Source organism: Haemaphysalis longicornis, unplaced genomic scaffold, assembly GCF_048455015.1.
Source record: "Haemaphysalis longicornis isolate Haplotype H1 unplaced genomic scaffold, Haemaphysalis longicornis Haplotype H1 scaffold_15, whole genome shotgun sequence".
Classification (NCBI taxonomy): Eukaryota; Metazoa; Arthropoda; class Arachnida; order Ixodida; family Ixodidae; genus Haemaphysalis; species Haemaphysalis longicornis.
The window spans coordinates 17,792,074-17,800,676 of NW_027526257.1; the positions used below are offsets into that span (position 1 = coordinate 17,792,074).

General features: G+C 45.8%; 1 non-coding gene across 1 annotated transcript; it reads left to right on the forward strand.

The window, feature by feature from the left end:
* Nucleotides 1-7,064: 7,064 nt before the first annotated feature.
* On the forward strand, nucleotides 7,065-7,136 carry Trnai-uau (transfer RNA isoleucine (anticodon UAU)). The gene has a single exon. It is a non-coding gene; the product is annotated as a tRNA-Ile (tRNA).
* The last annotated feature ends 1,467 nt before the right edge of the window (nucleotides 7,137-8,603 follow it).

The window sequence follows — 8,603 nt, forward strand, 5'->3', positions numbered from 1 at the left end:
TGTTGTCTTGTTCCCTAAGTTTGGTCGGGTGTGCAACAGCTGGCAACAGTTCCGTGACGTCCAAACGACGTTTTCTTCGCCATCGCTGTTTCCAGTGCCTAACCTCTCGATCCTTGATTTCACTCGCTCGGTGAAGGTAGGAGTGATAACGGTTTCTGAGGCATGGGAAGCTGCTGAGCAGGGAAAACTGTGTTTGCAAGTGTCCATCCTTCGGTGGAGGGACTTTTTTACATTCTTTTCTGTTCCTCACTAAACTTCTCGGCTTTTTGGTTTCTTCTCCTGTATTCATTGTCTGCCACCAGTAAATTTGTACTCAACAATTCACTTTGGCCTCGGTAAAAAATCTTCTGTCTTGAGCTTTCGCCTTTTTTTCTGCACGTTTTCTTCACTGGAATGAGGATGGAGAAACTCGTTCACGCAGATTTACAGTAGGCTTTGACGCTCGTTGGTGCATTGGTGCTTCACGATGACGTGACCGATGCCCCATTTTTCGAACGAAGATGTGTCCAGCTGCTTGTAGCACCGCGGCCTCAATACTTTCACGGTTGTGGATGACTTTAATCGGGGTGTTGCACTCTGACTTCGGCAGCACCGAATAGCTGTCCGTCACTCGCCCATCTTGGGTCTTGGCTCTTATTTAAACACCATGGTGCAGCAGGTTGTGGAGCTCGTTCCAAGCGCGTTGAGGGTTAGGATATAAACCTGGACCCGATCGTACAGGTGCCTGAGCCGTCAGACGTCGGATGACGACGAAACCGTCTTCAAAATTAGGGTGGTAGTGATTATGAACAAGAAGGGGTTGATAAATGAAGGATAGCGACAGCTAGCTGACGAGACGTTCTCCCGCGAGCTCATAAACGACCAACATTGCGATTTGACGCGGAAATTGTGGGTAAACCAACGCCTTACTGTGTGATGTGAAAATAGCCAATTCGATGTATGAAACGAAGCTGCCCCACAAAACCAAGGAACAACATTTCTAACTGCTTCCTAACATACACAAAGAAAACAATCGGGTCGACCTATTGTTTCCAGCAATAGAATAGCTACGGAAAAAATACCACGTGTTATTGAAATCCTAATTAGGCACAGCCCCCAGATTTTACCTTTGTACATAAGTGATACAGGAGACTTTCTCTGCGAGTTTTCAGGTATGGATATCCCAACCACCAGTTTTCTGGTCACTATAGATCTTACGTCACTGTATACTAATATTCCTCATACTGACGGCGACCTTACCGCAGTCTCATGCTACGGTGACTCTAATTTCGGTTTGGAAGTACCCCTTGGCAGATTAGATTAGATTCCACCTGGTGCTTGAGTACAATCACTTTTAGTTTGACAACACCCACAATTTCCAAATTATCTGCACGGCAATGTGGACTAAAATGGCACCTACTCTCGCCAATTTTTTTATCGCGTTATCAGAAACGAAGTTTATTGAAAAACGCTCACCAAAACCGACCATTTTAAACGGTTCCTACACGACACCTTTTTATTTGGAAGAATGATGTGGCAACCCTGAGGAAATTTTTTACAAAAATCAGCTTCCCGCCTCCGTCAATCAAACTGACCTGTAACATACCAACCGAAACCATATATGTCTTAGATGTTACCCTCATATTGCACCAGGGCAGCTTCTCTACAACTTTGTGCGAAAAGCTCACTGAGCGCCAACATTGTCTTCACTTAAACAGCAGCCATGACGGCCATTCAAAAACCATTTTGCCATACCAAGAAACACACCAGTACCGCAGAATATGCTCTGGACGGGACGATTTCGAAAAACGCGCTAAGCAACTGCTGAAATCCGTGATTAGCCAAAAGTGTCCCGAAGAAATAATCTATAATGCGATGAACAAAGCTCGAAATTTACAATGAGGAGACATTCTGACTTGCACCCGAAAAGAAACACATGATGATGATGAATGTGATGATGAAGATTTCGGAACGGCCAACACGAACCATGAAACCCGTCATGAGAATACGTTCTTACGTACTCTTCTAAAACATCGCCAGGGAACAGCATACTGAGACGACATTTTAATTTCACCAGCCAGATTGACTGCTTGTCGGCTGTATTTCAGCAGCCCCCCTCTTCGTGTTGTGTACAGTCGGGGCAGAAACTTGAAGGAAAGTTTAGTCGGTCCAGAAGCAGAAGCACCTGAGCGAAATATTGCATGCCATGCAGCAAGCCGCGCTGAAAGCGGAGATGCCTTAAGGAGACCACTAATGTTGCCCAGGCCAGCAGTTCAACCTATAAAAATGAAATACAAGACAACCTCAACTCCGAGACTGCTAATGTCATTTACACAATCTGTTGCCTTCTGTGTGATGAGGAATATATTGGCCACCCAACAACATCTTTGTGATAAAGGCTTAGCAATCCCAGGTCGCACGTGAATGGCGTTTCCGAAATTTCGCTCTCTAGGCATCTCCTGCTCCCGAGCCATGCCTTCGAAAAAATACCAGCCGTCTTAATTTGTTCCCGTTTACGCAGCACATACCAGCAGAAACAAACAGAATTGTTCTGTGTACATAAATTTCGGGTGTTTGCGAAATGAATAGATGAGACTAAAGGAAGATTAGGGTCCTGTGTAATCTGGCGTAACCAGGCTGAAATGTTGTGGGGAGGGCGATACGAGAGGTCACCATCTTGACTAGTCTGCGTGGAAATGTTGACATCTTTTGGTGCATTTTTTTATTTTGCTCTTTAAACTTGCGAAACATTGAATTTGATCTTAGTTTGTAGAAAACGTTCTTCTACCCAGACTAGAAAACCGCGTAATAGCGGCATTTATGAGGCGAGGGGTAGGGTGCAGCTGGCAAGTTTGCCACGTTTCACGCGGTATTGACCTCTCTGGAGGCGTTGAGTTAATGTATCCTTCACCTTCTGTAGTTCATTACGAGGTGTAAATAGATAAAAACGGAACCTTTTTGGACCATTTCACCGAGGCGGACAGTACGAGCCTACGCGCACTGATGCTTGCATGGCCTACTCTTCCTTGTCTGTGGGGTTTCCTAATAACTTCTTCGGCCACCTGCTACCCATGTGGCATTTGTCTCCTCGTCTAACAACTTCTCAAATCTCAAGAAACTAAAGCTGTTTTTTGTTCCTTCTTAAAAATTATTTCCAGTACGGGGAATTTGGCAGGCTTCTCAGACATATAGATCTTTTTGCTCTGGACTTCAATCATCGACTATTCCACTCGCAGACATGCATTGGTTGTACTTTAAGCGTGTGTTCCCTCTCCATCAATGTCAAATGTATGCCTCCTCCTTCTTCCCTATATTTCCCCTTTTTCTCTTCTTCTCTATTCGGTTTTCCTTCTTTTTTTCCCTCCCCGCCTTGTCTAGCCCCTGTCGAGATGTTGTTATTATTACATCCCCGCTTTTTTTCACTTCCCGATTGTTATCCTTGGTGAAGATGAAGAAAAAGGGAAAGCTTCGGAGGCAAGGTGTCTAGAAAAAGTTTTCTGACCATCCTAACATAACCCCTTACGAAGCAAAATCCCAGTATAAAAACTCTTGGGCAGTAAAAGATCCTTGTTCAGTGCTGTCTATTTGTCTGCACCCAAAAGCTGATGCCCCAAAATTGTCTGCACTCAAGTAATGACTGCAGTTGTCCGGAATATAAGTATAATGATTATTGTGTTCAATGTTGCATATGTAGAACTGTTGCAATAACGTTTGTGTTCAGAATCCGTAGTTAGTTGTGCTTCGTATGGTGTGATCTTTGCAGTACGTGTTGCTGCTGTTTCATGTACAAGCCCTTTAAACAAGTTATACTGAACCATCCAGCCCCCACACATGACCCGTTAGTACTTGCTATTGTTTCAGGAAACGAACGTTTACTGATCATGGTAGAGTGATGACTCTCTACTATGCTTTCATAAATCGAAAGGTTTAATTCTGAAACGAGTGTCGTAAACTCTGCGGTAGGCGTTCTTGAAGTGTGCTCTCTCTTTAATCGCCCAATATCTTGCACGCTCGTTTTAACTTTTTTGGTTACACACACACATACACACACACACACACACACACACACATATATATATATATATATATATATATACTCATATATTTATACTCATATATATATATGTATCGGTGAATTAGGAATAAATAGGTGTTGGCAGTCAGGAAAATCTGGGAAAGCAAAGGGGGGAATGCGGTAGGTCATAGAAACAGATAAAGAATTTTTTGAGGCTGAAGAAAAGTGGTGAACAAAAGCCCGCCGGGTGGAATCCGAAACCACGACCTCCAGAAAGCCGGTCTGGTGCTATGACTACTGTGCTAACGGCAGGGCTGCTTCCCCACCACTTTCTAGGGTATTTATGTTAGGGTATTTTTGTTTCCTGCACTTTGGGGTGGTAGCCAGCGCCACTCGGACAACTCCGGGTTAAGGGGACCTTCTTTTTAACCCCCGGGCCGTGACTTGAGTGTCTACGATATGTCAAGAGTGGTCGACCAGCCTTGAACCCTCTTTTGCTAACTTTGAAACCAAGACTGCCAGAACAGAGACCCTCGCTATGCATGTAGTGAATCAGATATGGGAAATGAGGGGCTCGGTCAATTAAGAAAGAATAACGGTTGGCAGTCAAAAAAACCTCGGAAAGCAAAGGGGGGAATGCGGTAGGTCATTAAAATAGATGAAGAACTTTTTTCGAGTCAGAAAGAAAGTGGTGAACAAATGCCCGCCGGTGGGATCCGAACGCAGGACCTCCAGAATACCGGGCTGGTTCGACGATCACTAAATTCCGGCGGGGCTGTTTCCCCACCACTTTCTTGGGTATTTATGTTAAGGCATTCCTTTTCCTGCACTTGGGGGTAGTAGACAGCGCCACTTGGACTACTAGGGGTGAAGGGGGCCTTCTGTTGATCACCCGGGCCGTGACTCGAGTGTCTATGACATGTCCAGAGTGGTCGACAAGCGTTGAACCCTCTTAAGCTACATTTGGCACCAAGACTGCCAGAAGAGAGGCCCTTGCTATGCATGTAGCAAATCAGAAATGGAAAATTAGGGGCTGTGTGAATTTAGAAAGAAATACAGTTGGCAGTCAAGAAAACCTCGGAGAGCAAAGGGTGGAATGCAATAAGTCATAGAAACAGGTGAAGAATTTTTTGAGTCAGAAAAAAAGTGGTGAACAAATTCTCGGCGGGTGGGATTCGAACTCACGTCCTCCAGAATACCGGTCTGGTGAGATAACCACTACGCTACCGGCGCGGCCATTTCCCCAGCACTTCCTCGGGTATTTATGTTAGGGTAAGTTTGTTTCCTGCACTTGGGGGTGGTAGCTAGCGCCACTCGGACTACTCGGGGTGAAGGGGACCTATTTATATATATATATAGTAAGGAAATGAGGGGCTCGTTGAGGAAATGCAGAAAGATAGGTCTTCAGTCTACAACGCCAAAGGAGGCATAGGGGTGTGGTTAGGATCTTTTCTTTTTTTTACTGCGGTTTTATGAACTAAACATTTTTTTTAAATATACAGAAGAAAGGAAGAAAAACACGCGCCCAGAGTGGGGACCGAACCCACGCCTTTCGATTACATGTCGAATGCCGTACCAATTCGGCTATCTGGGCGACTGTGTTCTCCTTCACTTTCTGGGCTATTTACATTTACTAAAAGTGTATCTGACACTTGAGGGTGGTAGCCAGCACCACTCTGACTACACGGGGAGAAGGGGACCTTCTTTTCAACCCCCGGGGCGTGACTCAAACGTCTACAGCCTGTCATGAGCGGGTAACTGGCGGGAAGCCCTCTTATGCTACCTAGGCATCAAAACTGCCAGAACCGAGACCCTCGCTAGGCTTTCGCAGAATAATATAGTAAGGAAATGAGGGCCTCGTTGAGGAAATGCAGAAAGATAGGTCTGCAGTCTACAACGCCAAAGGAGGCATAGGGGTGTGGTTAGGATCTTTTCTTTTTTTCACTGCGGTTAATGAACTAAACATTTTTTTTAAATATACAGAAGAAAGGAAGAAAAACACGCGCCCAGAGTGGGGACCGAACCCACGCCTTTCGATTACATGTCGAATGCCGTACCAATTCGGCTATCTGGGCGACTGTGTTCTCCTTCACTTTCTGGGCTATTTACATTTACTAGAAGTGTATCTGACACTTGAGGGTGGTAGCCAGTGCCACTCTGACTACACGGGGAGAAGGGGAGTTTCTTTTAAACCCCCGGGCGTGTCTAACGTCTACAGCCTGTCATGAGCGGGTAACTGGCGGGAAGCCCTCTTATGCTACCCAGGCATCAAGGCTTCCAGGACCGAGACCCTCGCTAGGCTTTCGCAGAATAATATAGTAAGGAAATGATGGGCTCGTTGAGGAAATGCAGAAAGATAGGTCTGCAGTCTACAACGCCAAAGGAGGCATAGGGGTGTGGTTAGGCTCTTTTTTTTTGTTACCACGGTTAATGGACTAAACATTTTTTAAATATACGGAAGAAAGAAAAACACGCGCCCTGAGTGGGGACCGAACCCACGCCTTTCGATTACATGTCGAATGCCTTACCAATTCGGCTATCTAGGCAACTGTGTTCTCCTTCACTTTCTGGGCTATTTACATTTACTAGAAGTGTACCTGACACTTGAGGGTGATAGCCAGCGCCACTATGACTACACGGGGAGAAGGGGACCTTCTTTTCTACCCCGGGGCGTGACTCCAACGTCTACAGCCTGTCATGAGCGGGTAACTGGCGGGAAACCCTCATATGCTACCTAGGCATCAAGGCTGCCAGAACCGAGACCCTCGCTAGGCTTTCGCAGAACAATATAGTAAGGAAATGAGGGGCTCGTTAAGGAAATGAAGAAAGATAGGTCTGCAGTCTACAACGCCAAAGGAGGCATATAGGGTGTGGTTAGGCTCTTTTCTTAAGAGGGTTCCCGCCAGTTACCCGCCCATGACAGGCTGTAGACGTTGGAGTCACGCCCCGGGGGTTGAAAAGAAGGTCTCCTTCTCCCAGTGTAGTCAGAGTGGCGCTGGCTACCACCCTCAAGTGTCAGGTACACTTCTAGTAAATGTAAATAGCCCAGAAAGTGAAGGAGAACACAGTCGCCCAGATAGCCGAATTGGTAAGGCATTCGAGATATAATCGAAAGGCGTGGGTTCGGTCCCCACTCTGGGCGCGTGTTTTTCTTTCTTTCTTCTGTATATTTAAAAAAATGTTCAGGTCATTAACCGTAGTAAAAAAAAGAAAAGAGCCTAACCACACCCCTATGCCTACTTTGGCGCTGTAGACTGCAGACCTATCTTTATGCATTTCCTCAACGAGCCCCTCATTTCCTTACTATATTATTCTGCGAAAGCCTGGCGAGGGTCTCGGTTCTGGCAGCCTTGATGCCTATGTAGCATAAGAGGGCTTCCCGCCAGTTACCCGCTCATGACAGGCTGTAGACGTTGGAGTCACGCCCCGGGGGGTTGAAAAGAAGGTCCCCTTCTCCCCGTGTAGTCAGAGTGGCTCTGGCTACCACCCTCAAGTGTCAGATACACTTCTAGTAAATGTAAATAGCCCAGAAAGTGAAGGAGAACACAGTCGCGCAGATAGCCGAATTGGTAAGGCATTCGACATGTAATCGAAAGGCGTGGGTTCGGTCCCCACTCTGGGCGCGTGTTCTTCCTTTCTTCTGTATAGTTAAAAAAATGTTTAGTTCATTAACGGTTGTTAAAAAAAGAAAAGAGCCTAACCCCACCCCTATGCCTCCTTTGGCGTTGTAGACTGCAGACATATCTTTCTGCATTTCCTCAATGAGCCCCTTATTTCCTTACTATATTATTCTGCGAAAGCCTAGCGAGGGTCTCGGTTCTTGCAGCCTTCATGCCTAGGTAGCATAAGAGGGCTTCCCGCCAGTTACCCGCTCATGACAGGCTGTAGACGTCGGAGTCACGCCCCGGGGGTTGAAAAGAAGGTCCCCTTCTCCCCGTGTAGTCAGAGTGGCGCTGGCTACCACCCTCAAGTGTCAGATAAACTTCTAGTATATGTAAATAGCCCAGAAAGTGATGGAGAACACAGTTGCCCAGATAGCCGAATTGGTAAGGCATTCGACATGTAATCGAAAGGCGTGGGGTCGGTCCCCACACTGGGCGCGTGTTTTTCTTTCTTCTTTATATTTGAAAAAATGTTTAGTTCATTACCCGTAGTAAAAAAGAAAAGAGCCTAACCACACCCCTATGCCTACTTTGGCATTGTAGACTACAGACCTATCTTTCTCTTTATATATGTATATATATATATTTATATATATATATATATATATATTATATATATATATATACATATATATATATATTGTAAAGCCGATGGTAGGCGCAGGCAGAGCAGTAAACGCAGACCGCTTATTCGCAGGCCAAGCTGGAAGGCAGCAAGATGTTGACCGAACCAGACTACCCATGATAATAGTTTGAGCAGGTGGACGAATTGGTGATGATAAATATACAGAAATGAACAAGCCGTGGCTGCAACCGGGCGGCAGTGATGATTGCATTCCACTTGAACATTGCATTCAGTGGTCCAAACTTACACAAACGAGGCTACAACTGGTATCACACTAATTGTCCCCTGTGGCAGAAGCGGCCGCCTGGTCGCGTTTTAGAGT